Here is a 20,698-nt window from a genome sequence, read left to right as displayed (position 1 = left end):
CCGGTAAATTCCCAGGTTTGGTGCTGGTCGGTAGCCTCTAGGTTGGGCCGGGGAGCCGCGCTCACGCCTTGTAAAAACAGTTTCACGTGCGCTCGTATCTGCCTCCTCGAGTTAACACTGGCTTTTTGAAGGCACCAACTGAGTCTAGGCCGTCTTTGCACACACGCCTAGTGTGGCTTCTAGCGCATAGTAGGTATTCAGTGAAAGTTTGCAGAATAAATCTTTTGAGTCTACCGGCAAATACGGATTCTATTTGACAGAGGGTAGGTAGCTTTGGTGAGTGTGTTTGCTCTCCAGTAGACCAAATCCAAGAGACTATTACACCCTTAAAGCCGGAGAGGTAACATTTAAATTTTTTCATTAAGATGTACCAAAAGGACGTGGTTTAACATGGTTAAGAAATGAGCTTTAGGATCAGACTGGTTTAGATTCTAGCCCTGGTTTTGATCCTTTTCTCTGCTTGGTAACTTAAAGTTTCTGAGCTTCCGTTTCCGAACTAACCTAGAGGAAACAAAATCAGGAGGAAAAGAATGAAATGGGATAATTCATTTCTTGAGTGACTAGAGAAGACTATTGCATCCCTGAAAAATTAACAATTAGGCTACTCTAAAAAAAGTAAAAGGTTGGGAATGGAGCTGATGCACTCTGCCAAAATCACCTTTACTGACGGCTGCCCCTTTCTCCCATAACTGCCCTCACATCAGGTTGAGGAGACATAGTCAAAGCTAACTTTATGGGGTACAAAAGGCCAGGAATACATTTGTGATACCCTTCATATTCAAGAGCTCCTGTGGGCTTAGGCTTGGGCTAAATTTCTGCAGAAACCACACCTGTATTCTACATCTTCCTTTGCATTACCCTGCTTGTCTCAAGTACAGGTTTTTCCTGAGAGTGCTCCCTTACTGAGTAAGGCACTTAACACAAGAATCTTCATCTCCGGTTCTGCTTCTAGGGAGCCTGATCTAAGACAATGTATTTTATTTTATTTTAATTTTTAAAATTGTTCTGCATTAGAGAGAGAGAGAGAGAGAGAGAGAGAGAGAGAGAGAGAGAATATGAATGGGGGAGGGGCAGAGAGCTAGAGGCACAGAATCTGAAGCAGGCTCCAGGCTGTGAGCTGTCAGCACAGGGCTCGAACTCATGAACCGCAAGATCATGAGGGGAGCTGAAGTCAGTAGCTTTACCGACTGAGCTACCCAGGTGCCCCAAAGATAGTGTATTTTAAAAATTAATGTAATTGTTGAAATTAAAGACTGGAAGGAAACTTTAAAGATAGCAGAATGAGCACATGCATTTGCCTCATTTCCCTCTTGAAATCCAACTAAAGCAACTGCAGATTAAAAACAAAAATCTCACAAGAACAAGGTAACAAGAGAGGAAAAAGAACAAAACTTTGGAAGCTGGAAAGCAGATAGACATGTGGTAATTGACTTAGCAGACCTGAGAAAAAGAATTCTCAAGCCCAGAGTAGGTAAACGTGAGAAGCAACATGAGAGGGGCTCTTAGGTGGCTCAGTCGGTTAAGCCTCTGGCTCTTGATTTTGGCTCAGGTTATGATCTCACAATTTGTGGGTTCGAGCCCTACGTCAGGCTCTTCACTGACCGTGTGGAGCCTACTTGGGATTCTCTCTCTGTCCCTCCCCCACTCATGCTCGCGCGCGCTCGCTCTCTCTCTCTCAAAATAAATAAACTTAAAAAACAGAAGCAACATGAAATTTCTCAGGATTTCTCAGGATTTCAGGATTCTCAGAATTTCTCAGGATACGTACTGATGTATCATGTGCTTCTGAAAGTAGATATACACTTAAGAATAAAAACAGTGTATATTTTCTAAGTCTGTAGAATCCCTAGTACTGCACAGCTGCCACTGTCCCTCTCATACTTCGGCAAAAGACTGAAAATATATTCTCTCGAGGGCATAAAGCAGAGGATCTCTTGAATGGGACTTACCAGGTATAGTCAAGTTATTCTGGTTATTTAAGTTTCCCTAGCAAAGTACCTCAAAACTTGGTAACCTACAACAATGATCATTTTATCGTATCTCATGTTCTTGCAGGTCTGAATCTGGACAAGTCTTGGCTGGGCAACTCTTCTGTTCCACATGACATCAGCAAAGGTCACTTAGCAGTATTCAGCTGGCAGATAGGCCATTCTGGAGGATTCATTCACATGTCTGGTATCATAGCAAAGTGAGCTGGGAGGCTGATCTCAGCTGGCACTCTCCACCAGAGCATCTAAGCATGCTCTCTCTACATGGCAGTCTCAGGGTAGTCGTATTTCCTACTGGGAGGCTCGGGGCTCCCAGAAAGGATACTCTAAGAGATCCTTTGTCCAGGCAGACATTATTAGGCTTCTTATTACCTAGGCTTGAAAGCCCCTGAATGTTATTTCCATTGCATTCTATAATTCGTGCAAGTCACTAAGGCCAGCTCGGATTCAAGGGAAGGCAAATTAGGCTCCATCCCTGAATGGGGGGGACTAACAAAAATTTGCTATGTTAAATAACAAAAATTAAACCAAGTAAATTTTAAAGATCTAATTGGCTTTATTAATTGATTCATGGATCAGGCAGCATCCTGTCTAGCAAGTAGGGGGGAACTCCAAAGGCCCACAGAAAAGGAAAGGCTTTTAAAGGTAGGGAGGGAATGTAAAAAAGGAAATTATTAGCAAAGAGTCCATTGTTTTAGACAAGGTTGCCCTCCTAAGGGGAACAGAAGGGGTCTATCAGTAAATTTCCTAGTGCTGACCAGGAAATTCCATGACTGGTTAAAGGTTACATTTCTGGGAGGTTGGAAACTACAGTCCGGTTAGGTATTAAGTCTTGGCTTAATGACTTGGGGCCTTGTCCTACATGATGCCATTTTGGCCCTGCGGTTTTCTATTTAACAGTGGCCATACTTAGCTAGGGAAACTGTACTGATATTGACGATCTATATGAAACTTAATATGATGAATATTGAACTTGTCAGTATTCTTCCTTCAAAGGGCTCCTACAGCATTGGTAGCCAGAGTACAGAATTGGGAATATTCTTCTTTGGGGAGAGTAAAGACCTAAAGAGATTGTCATCAGGTGTTCAATGAAACCGGAACAACCCTTTAGTGAATTTCCCTTAGCGAAGTCCTACCTGCATGCATAGAGCCTCCAGGTAGCATTTAAGACCTCACTCCTAGGGTTGCTAGATAAAATAGAGGACACCTAGTTAAATTGAATTCCAAATAAACAATCAAAAGCTTTTTACTAAAGTTTAAATACATATCTACTCTAAGTATGTCTTTTATCTAAAATTCAAATTTAACTAGGTGTCCTGTTTTGTTTTATTTTGTTTTGCTCTGACACTCTTAAATCAGAACAGACAGCTGAAGGTCATCAGAATTTAAGGGAAGGATCTGACATAAATCAGAATGGAAAAAAGGAACTTTGAAGAAACAGAGTAGAGAGAGAGAAGAAAACTTTAAAAAACCCATTATCAATTTCCTTTGAGAAATAAAAAGAATGAGAATAAAAATAGAACAGATTCTCTAAAAATGAAACACTCAGAGAACCAAACAGAGCTCTTGTAAATTAAAAATATGATAGCAAAAACTAAAAACTCAATAGAGTGGTAGGAAGATAAAGAAATATTCTAGGATGTATAGAAAAAGGCAAAAAGAAGAGAAAGAAGTAAGAAATGATAAAAAATTTGAAAGCCAGCCCAAGACATCTGGGAAACAGAGAAGAAATCAATTAAATAATTCAATTATATATTTTTAAAACTACAGGGTATTGTTGTCCGAAACTGGGTTTGCCTCTTGGTGAGTGTGGAGCCAACAGACACAACCAGGTCAAAGAATAGGAAAAGGAAGTGTTTTACTTGTAACATGTAAAGGAGAACATTGGAATATTTCACCAAGTAGTGTGTCCCTGAACAACACTGGGGAAGTTTTAAGCTAAGAGTTCATAGACATTCAGAAGGGGCTTATGCAGTGATGCATTCAGCGAGGAATTTTGTCAAAAGTCATCTTTGGGTAATAGAGTCCAACTCAAAGTCACAAAAAGGCTGGCAAGGGTCAACATCATCAATTCTCTGGCTCCGGTTGGCCTGGTATCTGAGAACTCAAAGGAGTTTAAGAGCTTACAAAGTTAACTCAAGAATTACATCAGGTCAGTCTTCACTTTTGAATCAGCCCTGGGAGTTTTACCACTGATTTACTGTCCCTGATGTGATTAGCCTATCTCCACTTTCCACACTGAAAGTGCTCATTGAGTCCAACACAATGGGAAAAAACCAGAATCATATCAAGGTACATCATGATAACATTTCAGAAGACCAGGGATATAGAGAAGATCTTACAAGCACCCAGAGGGAAAAAATGAGATTACGTACTGTAAGGGGGGAAGAATTTCCTCTACCCTTCAGGGTCCTTCTAGGTGGACTAAGAATCAAATCGACATGAGACAGGTTAACAGGAGAAAGTCAAATTTAGTAGCATACATACACAAAATCCACACAGACATGGAAATTCCAAAGACAGTGGTGTTATATGACACTTATATGAGATAAGAAGAGGGGTAGGGGTCTGAGGATACAAAGGGGAGAAAGACCATTAGCAGGAAGGTGAGAGGAGGTGTTTGGAAAACAAAAGTTGCCCTATTATGTGGATAAGTTTCTTGGGTAAAGAGGAATATGTTAATAGCTCTCTTCCTGGTACAGCCAGGCAGTTGAGGGGGAGGTAAAGAGCTTTTCTTAAATCTCCTGGGTTTTGATTGTTTAACTGAAAATAATGTTCATGCCAAAGCAGCCCATCTTGGAGCAACCTGCCACTGACCCCTACAAAACCAAGGATCAAGAACCAGAATGGCATCAGATTTCTCTATTGCAACACATCAAACTGAAAGACAATGGAATAATGCTTTTACAATTCTGAGAGACAATTTCCAACATAGATTCTCATAGCCACTCAAGCCATTGGTCAAATGTGGGGGTTCATAAAGATATTTTCAGCCATGTAAGATTTCAAAAAATTGATCTCCCAAGCACCTTTCCTTTATTTTTATTTTTTAAAGTTTATGTATTAATTTTGATAGAGATGGCACAAGTGGGGGAGGGGCAGAGAGAGAGGGAGAGAGAGAGGATCCCAAGCAGGCTCTGCACTGTCAGCACAGAGCCCAATGTGGGGCTCGATCTCACAAACCATGAGATCATGGCTTGAGCCGAAATCAAGAGTCAGACACTTAACCAACTGAACCACCGAGGGTCCCCTCCCACGTGCCTTTTCTTTTCTTTTTTTTTTTTAATTTTTTTTTTTAACGTTTATTTATTTTTGAGACAGAGAGAGACAGAGCATGAACAGGGGTGGGGCAGAGAGAGAGGGAGACACAGAATCTGAAACAGGCTCCAGGCTCTGAGCTGACAGCACAGAGCCCGACGCGGGGCTCGAACTCACGGACCGCGAGATCGTGACCTGAGCCTAAGTCGGCCACTTAACCGACTGAGCCACCCAGGCGCCCCCCATGTGCCTTTTCTTAAGAAGCTTTCAGATGGTATGTTCCATCAAAATAAGGAGGTAAACCAAGAAGATTTTTTAAAAAAATTCTTGAACAGTGGATTGGACAACAGAAAATGAATGGCAGGGTTGACACTATAGTCATTGAGCTCTAATTTTCTTTAACTGTAGAGTATAGCTAACATTTATATAAGCACTTGCCATGTGACAGTCACTATTCCAAGTACTTCAGATATACAGTTTTAATCAATTAATTCTCACAGCTCTATCAGTTAGATGCTTGCATAGAGTAGGTGCCGATAAGTATTACTATGGATGGTATACCATCATTTTTTTTAAGTTTATTTATTTATTTTTGAGAGAGAGAGCGCAAGTGGGGGAGGGGCAGAGAGAGAGAATCCTAAGCACTGACAGTGCAGAGCCTGACACAGGGCTTGACCTCACTAACCACGAGATCATGACCTGAGCCAAAGTCAGGCTCTTAACCTACTGAGCCACCTAGGCGCCCCTACAATCCCTTACTAACTTCAACAAAATTGTATTAAACTTCCTGTAACAGATTGTATTTTTCAAAATTGGTCACAATATATTCAGTCTCACATGCTCTTCTAATACCCTGCCCCCCCACCCCTAGTCAAGAGATGGTCTCTTTGAAATTGAGTGGGCTCCTTGGGTGGGCTTCTGTGAGTACAGAACAAAAGTAATGCTATGTGGCTTTCAAGGCTGGGTCTTAAAAAGTGATACAGCTTCCATCTAGTTCTCTCACTCAGAACAAATGCTTGAGGACCCTTGGGTGGTGGCTGTGTAGCAAGTATAGCCGCCCTGAAGTCACCATGCTGCAGAGAGCACATGGACAGACCACATGAAGAGAGACAGAGAAGCCCCAGCTCTTCCAGCCCCAGTAGTCTGAACTTCTCCAGTCCCAGTGCCAGACATGTGGATGAAAGAGCCTTTGAGATGACTCCAGCATCTTCTCTGTCTCATGGAAGTCAACTGAGAGACCCTACATAAGAACCACCTGGCTGAGCCCAGTCACTCACCAGAATCATGAGGGGTAACAATAGTAAATGATTGCTGGTGTTATTTTATAGAGCAATAGATAACCAAAACACTTCCAGATAAGAGTGGGGTTTAGGCCAGTCTTCTGACTCTCCCTTCCCAATACTTATTGAAGTGGCCCAAGGCAAAAAGGGAGAACTTTTACCCTGAGTAGCAAGCTCTTCTCTGATATTCAGTCTGGCTGTTAACCAGGAAAGAGGCAAGGACAAAGGCCAGATAACCTTTGGCCCATTGGGACAGTGGCTTTGTAGAACACTGGGAAGAAATCCTGCAGGGGTGACCTTCCTTGCCAGCTGGCTCCCTCCACAATCTCTTCAGGCTGCCAGAAGGTAACCAATCCTTCAGCTTAAGATATGAGAAGAAGATTCTAACAGCATCCAAATAGACAGGCTGGGAGCCAAGAAGAATTAGCTCATCCTGTTTGGGAACAAATGCAAAGCATATATACAACTTTTAACATTTGAGGATGAGTAAGCACAAAAAAAGTATTTAGAACTATGACAAAATTCTGGAACGTAGAAAAGAAAACAGCATCTAAGAGGTAGAAGAAGAAACTTAAAGTGTTTTTACAATATGAAGCGGAAATAAATTTTAAACTGTCTCTGCTATGACTTTGATAGAGAAAACACACCAAGAAACATAGCAGTAATCTGAACAATATTTTAATGATGTAGAATTAATAGTTATGGGCTGGACTGGACTACATGTTCTACAGAGAAAGCACCTTCATTCCCATCATCTACTGTATATTTACAAAAACTGACAAAATATTTATTTGCAAGGAAAACCTTATTAAATTCCAAAATAAAATGAGGGTTTCAATCTCAGCTCTACCATTTATTAGCTGGAGGCCTAAAGAAAGTCACTTATTGGGGCACCTAGGTGGCTCAGTTGGTTAAACATCTGACTTCGGCTCAGGTCATGATCTCATGATTCATGAGTTTGAGCCCCACATCGGGCTCTTCACTCTCAGCACAGACCCTCTTCGGATCCTCAGTCTCCCTCTCTCTTTGCCCCTCCCCAACTGACTCTCTCTCTCTCTCTCTCTCTCTCTCTGTCAAAAATAAACATTTTTAAAAAAAATATTGAATAATATTCCATTGTATGTATACACCACATTAAAAAAAAGAAAGTCACTTATCTTTTCTGTGCCTCAGTTTTTTCATCTGTAGAATGGGGATAATGATATTACCTAACTCATAGGGGTCATAAGAATTAAATGACTTAATATATGTAAATTTTTAGAGTTCTTAGTCCATTATAAGCTTTATATTGGTGTTGGCTATTTATCTGATCAGAGCTAAATAAAACTTAAATAACAAAACTTTTAATGAATGACTCCCTTCCTCAATCAACAGTATTTGCTACTACCTAATATGTATATAAATGTCATGTTTGGGGACTCCAGAGAAAACAAATTTTGACACCATCCTTCAAAATATTTCTCCATGTCTCCTAGAATCCACTGGGATCAAAGAAAAATCTGATGTTAAACTGATTCTTGTTCCTTTGTAGGTAATCTAGTTTTTCTCACTAGAAAAATTTAAGATTTTTTTTTTCCCTTTCCATTGAAGAATGTGTTTAGGAGTGGGATTTGTTTCCCTAGTCCTGGTTGGCACTCGTAGGTCTGTTCACTCCAAAGACTTGAATCTTTTCCAAATTCAGAAAAGGTCTTTTATTATGTTATCTTTCTTCCATTATCTCCATGCTTTTGGTCAGGAATTTCTGTTTGATGCTGTAGGAACTTTTGACTTTATCCTCCATGTCACTTAACCTTTCTTTTATTGGTTGTTATTGTTTCTTTTGTTTTCATTTTTGCTTTAGCCCTTTACCTCTGAGTTTGAGAGACTCTTTAGGATTAACCTTACATGTTCACTCATTCCACTTTCAGTTCTGTCCATTTTATTCAGCCCATCTACCAAATTTTTTTAAAAGATAGCTTTCATTTTTATCAAAGTTGCAAACGTACAGAATTTTAAGAGGCAAATAGTTCTGCAAGGCATGTTCCAACAAGAACAGCAGTGTTCCATCTCCTCTTCTCCATCTTTCTGCCAGGCAACTAGTACTGCTTTAGGCACAAACCCATCCGGGGACCATAATAGCCACCAATTCCTGAGGTTATAACAGGGCATCCCAATCACAGGTCACAGCAGTGTATTAGGCTTGCTTAAAAAACAGTATATGAAAGGTTTACAAGAGGGATGCTCATGCAGAAAATCTGTTTCCTAATTTGAAAAGATATATCATATGAACCCCCCCATGTTCACTGCATGATTTTTATAATAGCCAAGATATGGAAACAACCTAAGTGTCCACTGATAGGTGAGTGCAGAGATGTGGCATATGTGCACGTGTGCATACACATATGCATACACACACACACACGCACACACACACACACACACACACACACACACACACACACAGGAATACTATACAGCCATGAAAAAGAATGAAATCTTGCCATTTGTGACAACATGGATGGACCTTGAAGGCATTATGCTAAGTGAAATAAATCAGACAGAGGAAGACAAATACCATATGATTTCACTTATATGTGGAATCTAAAAAACAAACCTCACTGCAGGGAACAGCTCAGTGGTTGCTACAGGGGGTGGGGAGTGGACTGGGGACAAAGTGCGTGAAGGGTGTCAGAAGGTACATACTTCCAGCTATAAAATAAGTGAGTCATGGAGATGTAATGTACAGCATTATTAGCCATAGTTAATAGTACTCTGCTGCATATTTAAAAGTTGCTCATCACAAGAAAAAAAAAGAGCATAGATCAAAAAGTTCTCATCACAAGAAAAAAAGAAAAAAATTTCTGTAACTATATATGGTGACAGATGTTAATCAGACTTACTGTGGTGATCATGTGTATAAATATCAAATCATTGTGCTGTCTACCTGAAACTTCACTGGTGTTTGGAGAGAGGTATTGCCCAATTTATTGCACTGTTAGACGTTAGGATCTCAGAATTTGTGTTTGCTGACAGCATGAGCAAAGGCAGTCAATCTTCTATGAACCCCGTTCTTCATCAAGAAGTAGTCTAATATTCTATAGGAAATACATCTAATAAAAAGTAGCAACATTGACTATTTTCCTTTTTCCATTCTTCCAAAGAAGAAGGCCTTTTTTTCTCCTTCTTCTCCAAAACCTCTTTTGGTTACCATAAGCTGCTACAGCTCAACCAAAATAGAAACCTGATTTGATCACATGGAGGTTAATCATATGCATCGTATGAATAGAAACTTCACAAAGATTTATAATCCAATGACAATGCTTTTGCAGATCACTGCCCCGCCCCCACCCCTCACCCCCCTCAGATGCATGGCAGCTACAGAAGAAGGAAGACTTCAAGAATGTTGACTTCTGGGTTGCCTGGGTGGCTCAGTCAGTTGACCTTCCAACTCCTGATTTTGGTTCAGGTCATGATCTCATGGTACGTGAGTTCGAGCCTCATATCCAGCTTTGCGCTGACAGCACGGAGCCTGCTTGGGATTCTCTCTTTCTCCCTCTCTCCCTGCCCCTCTCTGGCTCTTCCCCACTCTTGCCTGCATGAGCTCTCTCTCTCTCTCTCTCTCTCTCTCTCAAAACAAAGAAATAAACATTTTTTTTAATTAAAAAAAAAAGAAAAAAAGAATGTTGACTTTTAACGTCTGTTCTTCTCACTTGGACCTTTCCTGCTGCTGTCCTACAGCTCCGTATATTCCTTGTGAAATCAAACCATCATTAGAAAATTAGCTGTAATCAGCATGGTCTCATTTGTTTTTGCAAATATTCAAGTGAATATGGACAGCCCTGATGTTAACTTCAGTTAAGTTAGCGTTCACAAAAACACAGCAGCTGCAAATAAATAGTACAAGGTGAGGGTTACCATGATAACACACACACACTATATATATACATACATACGTACGTATGTATGTATATATATACATATGTATGTATATATATATATAGTATGTTTGTTTTGTGTTGTTTTGTTCTGTTTTGGTAGAGGCTAGGCTTTTAGCTTGAATTGAGGTTATGGCCACTGGTAAGTTCAGGTAAGTCTGGGTTGGTCGCAAATTGGTGGGAAAAGTCCACCAAAGATCCGAGAAACCTCGTGCAAGAGGGAAAAAGGGGCCATGGTGAATCTAAGTAAATAACAAAGACCTGGTCATTTCAGGGGAATCAGGACCCCAAGAACAGAACTAGGACCCAGCCTCTAGGAAATAAGTCCAAAATACTGAGTGGGATCAAACCAAGCCTTGTATTGTCACCGTCAGCATCCTTGAAGACACAGGTAGGCCTTTGATGACAACAACTATGTTGTGAATTTGAATAGAGACAGTAATATGGCAGCTGTTTGTTTCTGTGGCTGTCTCAGGACCAGCACCTCAAACCCATCTACCTAAAAGGCAGATCGTGGGAACCTTTCATGGAGATGATTTTGCCTTACTTAACTGCCAACTCCCTATCATCATATAACAGAGAGAAAACACATGTATGGCATTAATGGTGCCTCCTCCTTTTCCTACGTTGGTGGTAAGCCTTGCTAACGGGACTTTATCCAGCAATCCCTATGCAGCCAAGATTACTGCAGCTTCTAGTTAGGCCTGCTAGATTCAGCCAGTAAAGTGACAACCAGCCCAAATAGATTTAGACAGTTTTATTACAGCACAGCAGGCAAGCATGGGCTCCACCTTGCCTCCAAGTCCCATGGGGGCCATGGAGAGGTAGGCTGAGGTGATGCTGGGCAAACTGTGGATCTGTGACATAGCTGAGGAACAGTGAGCCCAGGAAACCCCTTATAATCTAATGTGGGGGACTGCTAACAAACCTGCCTATCCTCCCCGGAGGGGGTATTATCTTTTATTACCCTAGAGTGTAAGCAAATAATCTCCAGAGAAGGAAGGACAAGGTCTCTAGCTTTATTACCCTGGAATATCTCCAGGAAGAGTTGTCTCCAACTCTCTAGAGGGCACCCCTATCTTTATGTTTCTAAGGCTGTCTGTTACGCAAACATCCTTGAACAAAAAACGGCCTATGTCTTTCTCTCAGAAAATGTGTGGAAACCCAGAACACATGGAGAATTATCTCCCAACAATTATAAAACTCTTTTCATAAATTTCTGAAACTGTCAAGCTTTATTCACACCCCAGTAGGAAAGAATAACTTTAATATGATGAAACTGTCACTGTAGATCGCTATGTACGTGACATACAAAAATCCATAAACAATGTATAAAAAATAATGACTCTTAAGTGACATTTTTCTGGAACTTCTTAATTCTATACTGAAGTTTCTTGAAAGTGGCATTATTTGACATTTTGGGCTGTCTGACAGGCTCATTGTGGGAGACTGGCCTGGGCTTTGTAGGATGTTTAACAGCATTCCCAGCTTTTACCCACTAGATGTCAGTAGCACTATCCCCAGTGTGACAACCAAAAGTTGTCCTGAGTTGTCCAGAGTTGTCCTGGGAGCAAAGTCACCTCCCACTGAGAACCACTGATCTATGTTATTCTCTTCTCAGGTAGTCATATTTCAAAAATTAATTGTTAAACCTCAAATATATAGAAAAAAATCAATGAAAGCTGCGCAAGACCGCTACACCAAAAACAATAAAACATTAAGAGAAATAAAGATCTAATTAAATGGAGGGAAGTACTGCGTTGGAAATTTGAAGATTCAATATTGTCAGTAGGTAATGCTCCCAAAACGACCTAAAGATTTAACACAATCCAAATCATCCTATCAGAGGTTTATGGTGTGCACGTGGAAATTGACAAACAGATTCTGAAATTTAAACTGAAATGAAAAAGGCCAAAAATAGCAAGTCTGTCTTGAAAGAGATCAAAGCCAGAAATGTGAAGATATTAAGAATTAGCAATATGGTTCTTAAGTCAGTGTGGTAGTCGCACAAAGACAGACAAATGAACAAATGTAACAAGAGAGGGCAGAAAGAGACCTTCACCCATATAGTCACCTGATTTGTAACAAAGGTGGCAGCACCATAGGAAAAGGATGGATTTTCCACCAATGGTGCCAGGTCAATTTGATATCAGATGAGAAAATAATAAATCTTGATACTTACCTAAAAGAGAATCGATTGCAGATGAACTGTAGATCCAAACATGAAAGGAAAAACAAACTTTTCAGAAGACATGAGTGAATACTATAAATTTAAAACATTGTAGAGCAAAAGAATGACAAGAAACAGGATATGTACCTAATGCATTACTAGATATTTACTAACTACAAAGAGAAAAACAGTAACTTCAAAGTGGAGACACCTGGCAGACATCAGCCTAACCCAGTGGTCAAGTACACATCACCACTGGTAAGATATATTGGCATCATGTTCCTCCTGCTACCATGCACTGAGAATACAGCGTCACTCCTTCAAAGATGCATAACCTGAACTTAATCTTGAGACAACATCAGACAAATGCAAATCGAGGGCATTTTACACAGTGGTCAATACTCTTTTAAAGTGTTAAAGTCATTAAAGACAAAGACTAAAGAACTATCCCAGGTTAATGGAGACCAAGACGATGTGACAATGAAAAGCCATGTGTAATTCTGGATTGAATCTTGTTCTGAAAAAAGATATTAGAGAGACAACTGATGACACTTTAAAGAGGTCTACAGATGAGTAATGTTGATTTCTTGATTTTGATAAGCGGATTATAAAGTCATGCAAGATATGGAGATACGAAGTTAAGTAGAGGGAATATGGGATTTTTTGGTACTATTTTTGCAAAAGTCTGAAATTATTTCATAATGAAAAGTTAAAATGAAAGAGAAATTAAAAACATATGTAAAGTACCCATTTAAGTGTTTTACAGAAAGTTGGCAAAAGACTTGAACAGGCACTTTACAAAAGAAGATATACAAATAGCCAATCTAGCATGAGAAAAGTGTTCAGCTTTAGTTTCAGAGAAAAGCCCTGATGAGATATCACTCTACATACCAGAATATCTAAAATGAAGAAGATGAGTTATAACAAATGTTGTCAAAATGGAACAACTACTCTTCTCGTGCATTGCTGGTGGGAGTATAATTTGTACAACCATACTGGGAAACACTTTGGCAGCATCAGTTCAAGCTCAACAAATGTAGATCCTGGCCATATGTAGGTAATATGCATCGAGAGGTGTTTAAAATTTTTTCGTAGCAGCTTTATTTGTAACAGCCAATAACCAGAAACAATATACACGTCCATCAATATGAAATGGATAATTAAATGGTGGGATGGTGACACCACGGAATACTACACAGCAAGAGAAAGAACAAATCACAACGTAACAATATGAATGTCTTTCTCAAATAAAACACTGAGTGATGGAAGCCAGGCATAACACAGCACCTAATATATGATTCTATTATGGAAAGTTCAAAAGCAGGTAAAATGCATCTATGCTTTTAGAAGTCAAGGTAATGGTTACCTCTGGAGTGATTAGAAGGAAGTCTATGGTTCTACTAGTCTGTTACTTGACCTGCGTGCTGATTACATGGGTGTGTTCATTTTATGCAAGTTCACGGAGCTATGTGCTTTTCTGCATGTGTGTTATGCTTCCATCAGAAGTCGACAATAAAGGAAGAATCTCTTAGTAGAAATCGCTGCATTTCTTGAGATATCATCTCACACCAGTCAGATTGGCTAAAATTAACAACTCAGGCAACAACAGATGTTGGCAAGGATGTGGAGAAAGTGGATCTCTTTTGTACTGCTGGTGGGAATGCAAACTGGTACAGCCACTGTGGAAAGCAGCATGGAGGTTCCTCAAAAAATTCAAAATAGACCTATCCTATGACCCACCAATTGTGTTACTAAGGATTTGTCCAAAGGATACAGGAATGCTGTTTCGAAGGGGCACGTGTACCCCAATGTTTATAATAGCACTATCAACAATAGCCAAAGTATGGAAAGAACCCAAATGTCCATTGACTGATGAATGGTTAGAGAAGATGTGGTATATATGTGTGTGTGTGTGTGTGTGTGTGTGTGTGTGTGTGTGTGTATACACACAATGGAATATTATTCAGCCATCAAAAAGAATGAAATCTTGCCATTTGCAACTACATGGATGGAACCAGAGTGTATAATGCTAAGCAAAGTCAGAGAAAGACAAATATATGATTTCACTCATACGTGGAATTTAAGAAACAAAACAGATGAACATAGGGGAAGGGAAGTAAAAATAAGATAAAAACAGAGAGGGAGACAACCATAAGAGAGTCTTAAATACAGAGAACAAACTGAGGATTGCTGGAGGGGTGCTGGTTGGGGGGATGGGCTAAATGGATGAGAGGCATTAAGGAGCACTGGGTGTTATATGTAAGTGATGAATCACTAAATTCTATTCCTGAAATCATTATTAGACTATATGTTAAATAACTTAGATTTAAATAAAAAATAAAAGAGATATCAATGCATTTCTGTAGCATAGTAATAAAGCCACAGTCTGGTGCAAGCTGACAAATAAATTTAACTCCTGGACTGAAGAATGCTTTGATTGGTCCTTCAGGAAAAAAGACCTTTAAAACAAATCAATAGTCTCACTGAATGGTTTTGATAAATTTCCCAGCCATAGCCTAACAACTGCAAAGTAAAAAAACTTCATAAGAAACAAATCATGAAGCAAGGACTAAGCATATTTTTGCGAATTTTGTGTATTTACCTATTTGGAAGAAAATTATGTTATAAGATGCTGTGTAAAATAAACTGATTCTTAAAATGTCGTTTCTTGCTTAAAAATAAATGGTTGATTTTACCAGGAAAACACAAAAGCGCAAAAGCTGTGAGTAATTACGAGTTGTATTTAGCCTCTTACAGGGCACATTATCCTCAAGGCTACAGACTCCCTGCTCAACCAACTGTTTGTATTCCTCTGGGCCTTGAGCCTGCTTCAGGTCATGGGGATTGACTTGAAGGCAGACAAGAGATTTTACCATCTTGACAGAAACCTTCTGTGTCCTAATTGGGGTGGTGGTTACACTGGTGTATACATTTATTAAGTCTCACTTAACTGTATACTTAAAAATTACACCTTCGAGTATAACATAAATTATGCCCCCATTAAAAAAGAAGAGGGACGCCTGTCTGGCTCAGTCGGTTAAGTGTCCAACTCTTGATTTTGGCTCAGGTCATGGTTCGTGAATTCGAATCCTGCATCGGGCTCTGCCCTGACAGTGCAGAGCCTGCTTGAGATTCTCTCTCCCTCTATCTCTGCCCCTCCCTCGCACTCTCTCTCTTTCTCTCTCTCTCTCAAAGTAAATAAACAAACTTTTAAAAAAGCTTAAAAAGTAAAATAAAAAAGAAGAATGTTAAAAATAATTAATAGCTTTTGTTTTGCCTGGAGTCAGAATTTATTTAACTAATACCCCATTATGTTACTAATAAGGCCTTTGGTATTTCCCAGAAATACTAGTTCTCAGGGAGTTGAGTTCTCTATAATTTGGCCTGTGTCCCCCTAATTTATTTATTTATTTATTTTTAAAGTTTATTCATTTATTTTTGAGAGAGAGAGAGTACAAGCAGGGGAGTGGCAAAGAGACAAGGAGACAGAATCTCAAGCAGTCTCTGTACTGTCATGCAGAGCCTGATGCAGGGCTCGAACTCACCAACCTGAGAAATCATGACCTGAGGTGAAACCAAGAGTCAGAGGCTTTACTGACTGAGCCACCCAGGTGCCCCTGTGTCTCCTGCATTTAAACATCTACAGTTTGAAACAGAGTCAGATGAACAAGAAAAGAAGAGGCTCTATATGAGCTTGATGAGTGCTGTAAAACTGGTATTCACTTTAATAAAATTGAATGACAGAATGTATTTCCAAATCACATACTAAGAAAGCTGAGATCAAACTAAAGTACTTTCTATACAGGCAGCCCTGCCTCCCCGCTTCCTGCTTCCCCAGTTTAGTCTTTAGGAAAGTCATCTTCCAGTACCTGGGGGAGGTTGCCATCTAGTGGTGGGACAGGACCAAAAGCAGCGTGGGGGAAGTGAGCTTATCTTTGCTTTTTTACAGAACTTACGAGGTCTCCTGGAAGAAGATAATTCTCCATCTATGGATTGCCAGTGATGGGTTAGTCACCCACCAAAGGGCTTGAAAAGATCTGAAAAGATGCTTGGAAGCTGAAGAGAATCGAGGGAACTCTTTTGAAAGGACAGATGGGAGACTCTCAGGCACCGACCCTTCTTCCAACCAGGGCAGCAATAGTGATGACGACCAAGGGCAACAGGGCTGCAATTTTCCCATAATCCCTGACACATCTGTACCAAATTAAAAAAAAAAAAAAGGATTCTTTCATCTGGATGGACAAAGCCCCAGACTGCATGGCTTGTTAAGTGGAAAATAGGCTACATTTCAGCCCTCCTCCCCACCTCTACCAGGAGCTCTTGTGCAGTGAGCAACCTGCACAACCATGCACTGCATCCCTGATGCAACAACAGTACCTTCTCCTGGCCCCTCAAATGCCCACAGCAATCACCAATACCTAAAAACTGGGGCAGAAGATAGACACATCCCACCATCATGTGCATCCTTAAGATACATACTTGGGCAGCCACTGTTATACTTGAATTTCAGTTTTCTTTTAAACAGTCGCTGTCAATCTTAGCTTTCTATTCTGGCCTATGTGTTAAAGGCCTCACTTCAGGTGAAATAAAGAAAAGTTTGGGAGCCTCTGAGGAGAATAACATCACATAGCTTTGTCATGAAAGAGCATAGCATGGAGTGCCCAAATCCATAATTGATAGATAAAGGGCTTAGGGAATTTTATACTTTAAAACCCATGAACAGATAAAAGGCACACTGTAGAATATGACACTGAGACATGTATACATTTAGCAAACATTTATTAAATACCCTGGTTTGAGACACCAGGTTAGGAAGGGTATACAATGGTGACTCCAACAGGAGTCCCTCTGCCCAGCACACACACACACACACACACACACACACACCAGCCCAACTCTGTGCTATAGAACACCGCTTCTCTCCCCTCCTGAGTTCACACCTCCACAAGCATATCTTTTGTGGAGCCCTCCCCTACTTTCCCCTCCAATTAGGACTTCTTCACAGTGCATCTCTTTTAGCATTTATCATAATATAGTTACTTCTATTTTATTTGTTTATGTTTATTTATTTTATTAGCTTTCCTCTACCTTTGAATGAGCTTTTGGTCTCTTGACGTTATTGTTTGTTTTCTATTTCATTCGTTTTGCCTTTTACTTTTATTATTTCTTTTCTTTTATTTTTTTAAAATTTTATTTATTTATTTATTTATTTTTTTTGAGACAGAGAGAGAGAGAGAGACAGAACATGAACGGGGGAGGGGCAGAGAAAGAGGGAGACACGGAATCGGAAGCAGGCTCCAGGCTCTGAGCCATCAGCCCAGAGCCCGACGCAGGGCTCGAACTCACGGACCGCGAGATCGTGACCTGAGCTGAAGTCGGACGCCTAACTGACTGAGCCACCCAGGCGCCCCGTTATTTCTTTTATTATACTCTCTTTAGATTTACTCTGTTGTTCTTCTGGTGTCTTTAGTTGAACTTTGACCCATTCATTCATTCATTCAGTCAGTCAGTCTTTCATTCCTTGTTACTATAGTAAAGTATATATAAAATAAAACTTGACATTTTGACCATTTTTAAGGGTACAATTCAGTGACATTAATTAAATATGCAATGTTGTGCCATCGTCACTACTATTGCCCCAAATTTTCACTACCCCAAATGGAAACTCTGTACCCATTAAGCAGTAAGTCCCCAGTCCCACCTTCACCCTAAGCCCCTGGTAACTTCTTACCTACTTCCTGTATCTACGGATTTGTCTGCTCTAGATGCTGCACGTGAGTAAAATCATACACTGTTTGTTCTTTTGTGTTTTACTTAGCATGTTTTCAAGGTTTATCCATGTATCAGAACTTCATTCCTTTTCACCGCAGAATAATATTCCTTTGTATATACATGCCACATTTTGATTATTCATTCATCTGTTGATGAATACTTTGGTTGTTTCTACCTTTTAGTTATTGCGCATAATGCTGGTATGAACATTAGCATACAAGCATCTCTTTGTTGTTGTTTTTTAAAAGAGCAGGGGAGTCTGAGTTGTCCTGATTTGTCCTCATTCCCTAGTAAAATAGTTCCTGTACTTGGAATTTAAACAATCCAGACTGATCGTCTAACTCTGCAAATTTGTGTCATTGCCTTGTGTAAAAGCTTTCAACGGCTTCACACTGCTCCCAAGGTGAAAAACAACAACAACAACAACAACAACAACAACACAAAACCTTAACAAGTTTACCCACTCTGTAGAGTCTAGCTCTTAAATTCTAAACTCCAATCCTGATAGGGACCAGGCAATTCACTTAAATGAGTGGGCTGGCTCGGGGGTGAGGTGGCATAGCCCCTGACACCCAGCAGCAATGGTGGGAACGGACAGCGAGTGGTGGAGACTGGGATGGCTTGGCTCCCTTGGGCTACTTCTAAGGCAGTCAGCCAGGATTTGGTTTGTTGCCCTGGGGGCAATCAGACCCAGTGTGGCCAGATCTTCAGACTTCTTAGAGAAACAGAAATTTGGATATTTTGTGTGAATTTTATATATTTTTAATAGACTTTACTTTTTAGAGCCATTTTAGGTTCACGGCAAAATTGAGAGGAAGGTATAGAGATTTCTCATTTACCTCCTGTCCTCACTCATGCACAGCCTCCCCTATTATCGACATCCTCTACCAGAGTGGTGTATTTGTTATAATTGACGAATCTACATGGACATAGCATCCCCTAAAATCTTCTGTGCAACTAATTTAAATTTAAAAACCCCTTGGGGGCATCTGGGTGCCTCTGTTGGTTAAGTATCCCTCTCTTGATTTCTGCTCAGATCATGATCTCATGGTTCATGAGATCAAGTCCCACATAGGGGTCTGTGCTAACAGCATGGAGCCTGCTTGGGATTCTCTCTCCCTCTCTCTCTCTGCCCCTCCCCTGCTCTCTCTCTCTCAAAATAAATAAATAAACATTAAAAAAAACAACAAAAGAAAACAAAACAAAAACCTAGTTGGGTTTGGGGTGCCTGGCTGGCTCAGTTGGAAAAGCGTGTGACTCTTAATTTCAGGGTTGTGAGATCAAGCCCCACATTGGGCATGGAGCCTACCTTTTAAAAAAAAAAAATTTTTTTGTCTTAATCATTAACAATCAGGTGAATTATTTCTTTCATTATGAATACAATTCAGATTTTAAGTTTATATAATGAATGAGTACTGTCATCAAACAAAGCTCTCTTCAAAATACTTCTAAGGCACTGAAAGATTTAGGTTTCATTTTAAACCTCATTTTTTTTCTCTGCCATTTCTGTTTCCTCTGAAGCAAAGATGTACCATAGAGAAGACACTCAGTATCCAAGGGATATGGAATAGCCAAAGGGGAGGTCTTCTAGCATTTTCCACTGAGTAAGCAGGTCCAAAGAGCTGTTCACTTTCCTCACTCCTGGGGTAGGACAGAACAAGGTCTTTGTATATTTTCAGATATTATTTACTTTAAAAATAGGTACAAACACTCTTAAAGTAGAAGACTTGACAGATTCATCTTTCTGGGCTCATTTTTCTGTTGGAGAAGTTAAATGCAGGAGAAATCTAACAGGTTAGCCAGCTCTTGTCTCCATCTGCCCCATCATGAGACAGTGTCTATCATAGCGGTGGGGATCTCGCAGTGGAAAGTGTCAGGCTGACGCTTTTGGGTGTCTCCATCTCTGCCTCTCAGTGTTTCACCAGGAAAACATGCCAATCCAGCCACCACCTTTCTGAAAGACCCAAGTGATTTGTGTCTGAACTCTGTCCTCTTCCTAAGGCTGATCTTGGACAAGAGTAAGTAACAGTTGCTTTCTTTTGTTGACATATTTTGTTGCAACCATAACGCCTTGTGTTTTGAATACACAGAAAGTTGAAGAGGTCCAGTGGCTGCTTTTTTGAGGAGTGAGATTTGAAACGGCTAAGAAGTGATGGTAGTCAGAGCACTTACTAAACTACACTGCAAAGTAATATTAACTGGTATGTTCACTTGATGCTTCCATTTTAAATGTCTAACATTGTTATGTTGCAGAGTGAATGAAGGCTCTGATTTACTGATGGGTGTTCCAAATTTTAAAGATCACAGGTAAATTTT

At 40.1% G+C, this 20,698-nt stretch overlaps 1 protein-coding gene across 1 annotated transcript in view; it reads right to left on the bottom strand.

The window, feature by feature from the left end:
- Positions 1 to 20,698, bottom strand: part of ANXA4 (annexin A4) — a 94,720-nt gene that overhangs the window by 62,912 nt on the left and 11,110 nt on the right. The window lies entirely within an intron of this gene.

This window comes from Panthera leo, chromosome A3 (assembly GCF_018350215.1).
Source record: "Panthera leo isolate Ple1 chromosome A3, P.leo_Ple1_pat1.1, whole genome shotgun sequence".
NCBI lineage: Eukaryota > Metazoa > Chordata > Mammalia > Carnivora > Felidae > Panthera > Panthera leo.
Note: the sequence above shows the minus strand (reverse complement) of the source record. Positions and strands in the feature narration are given on the sequence as shown.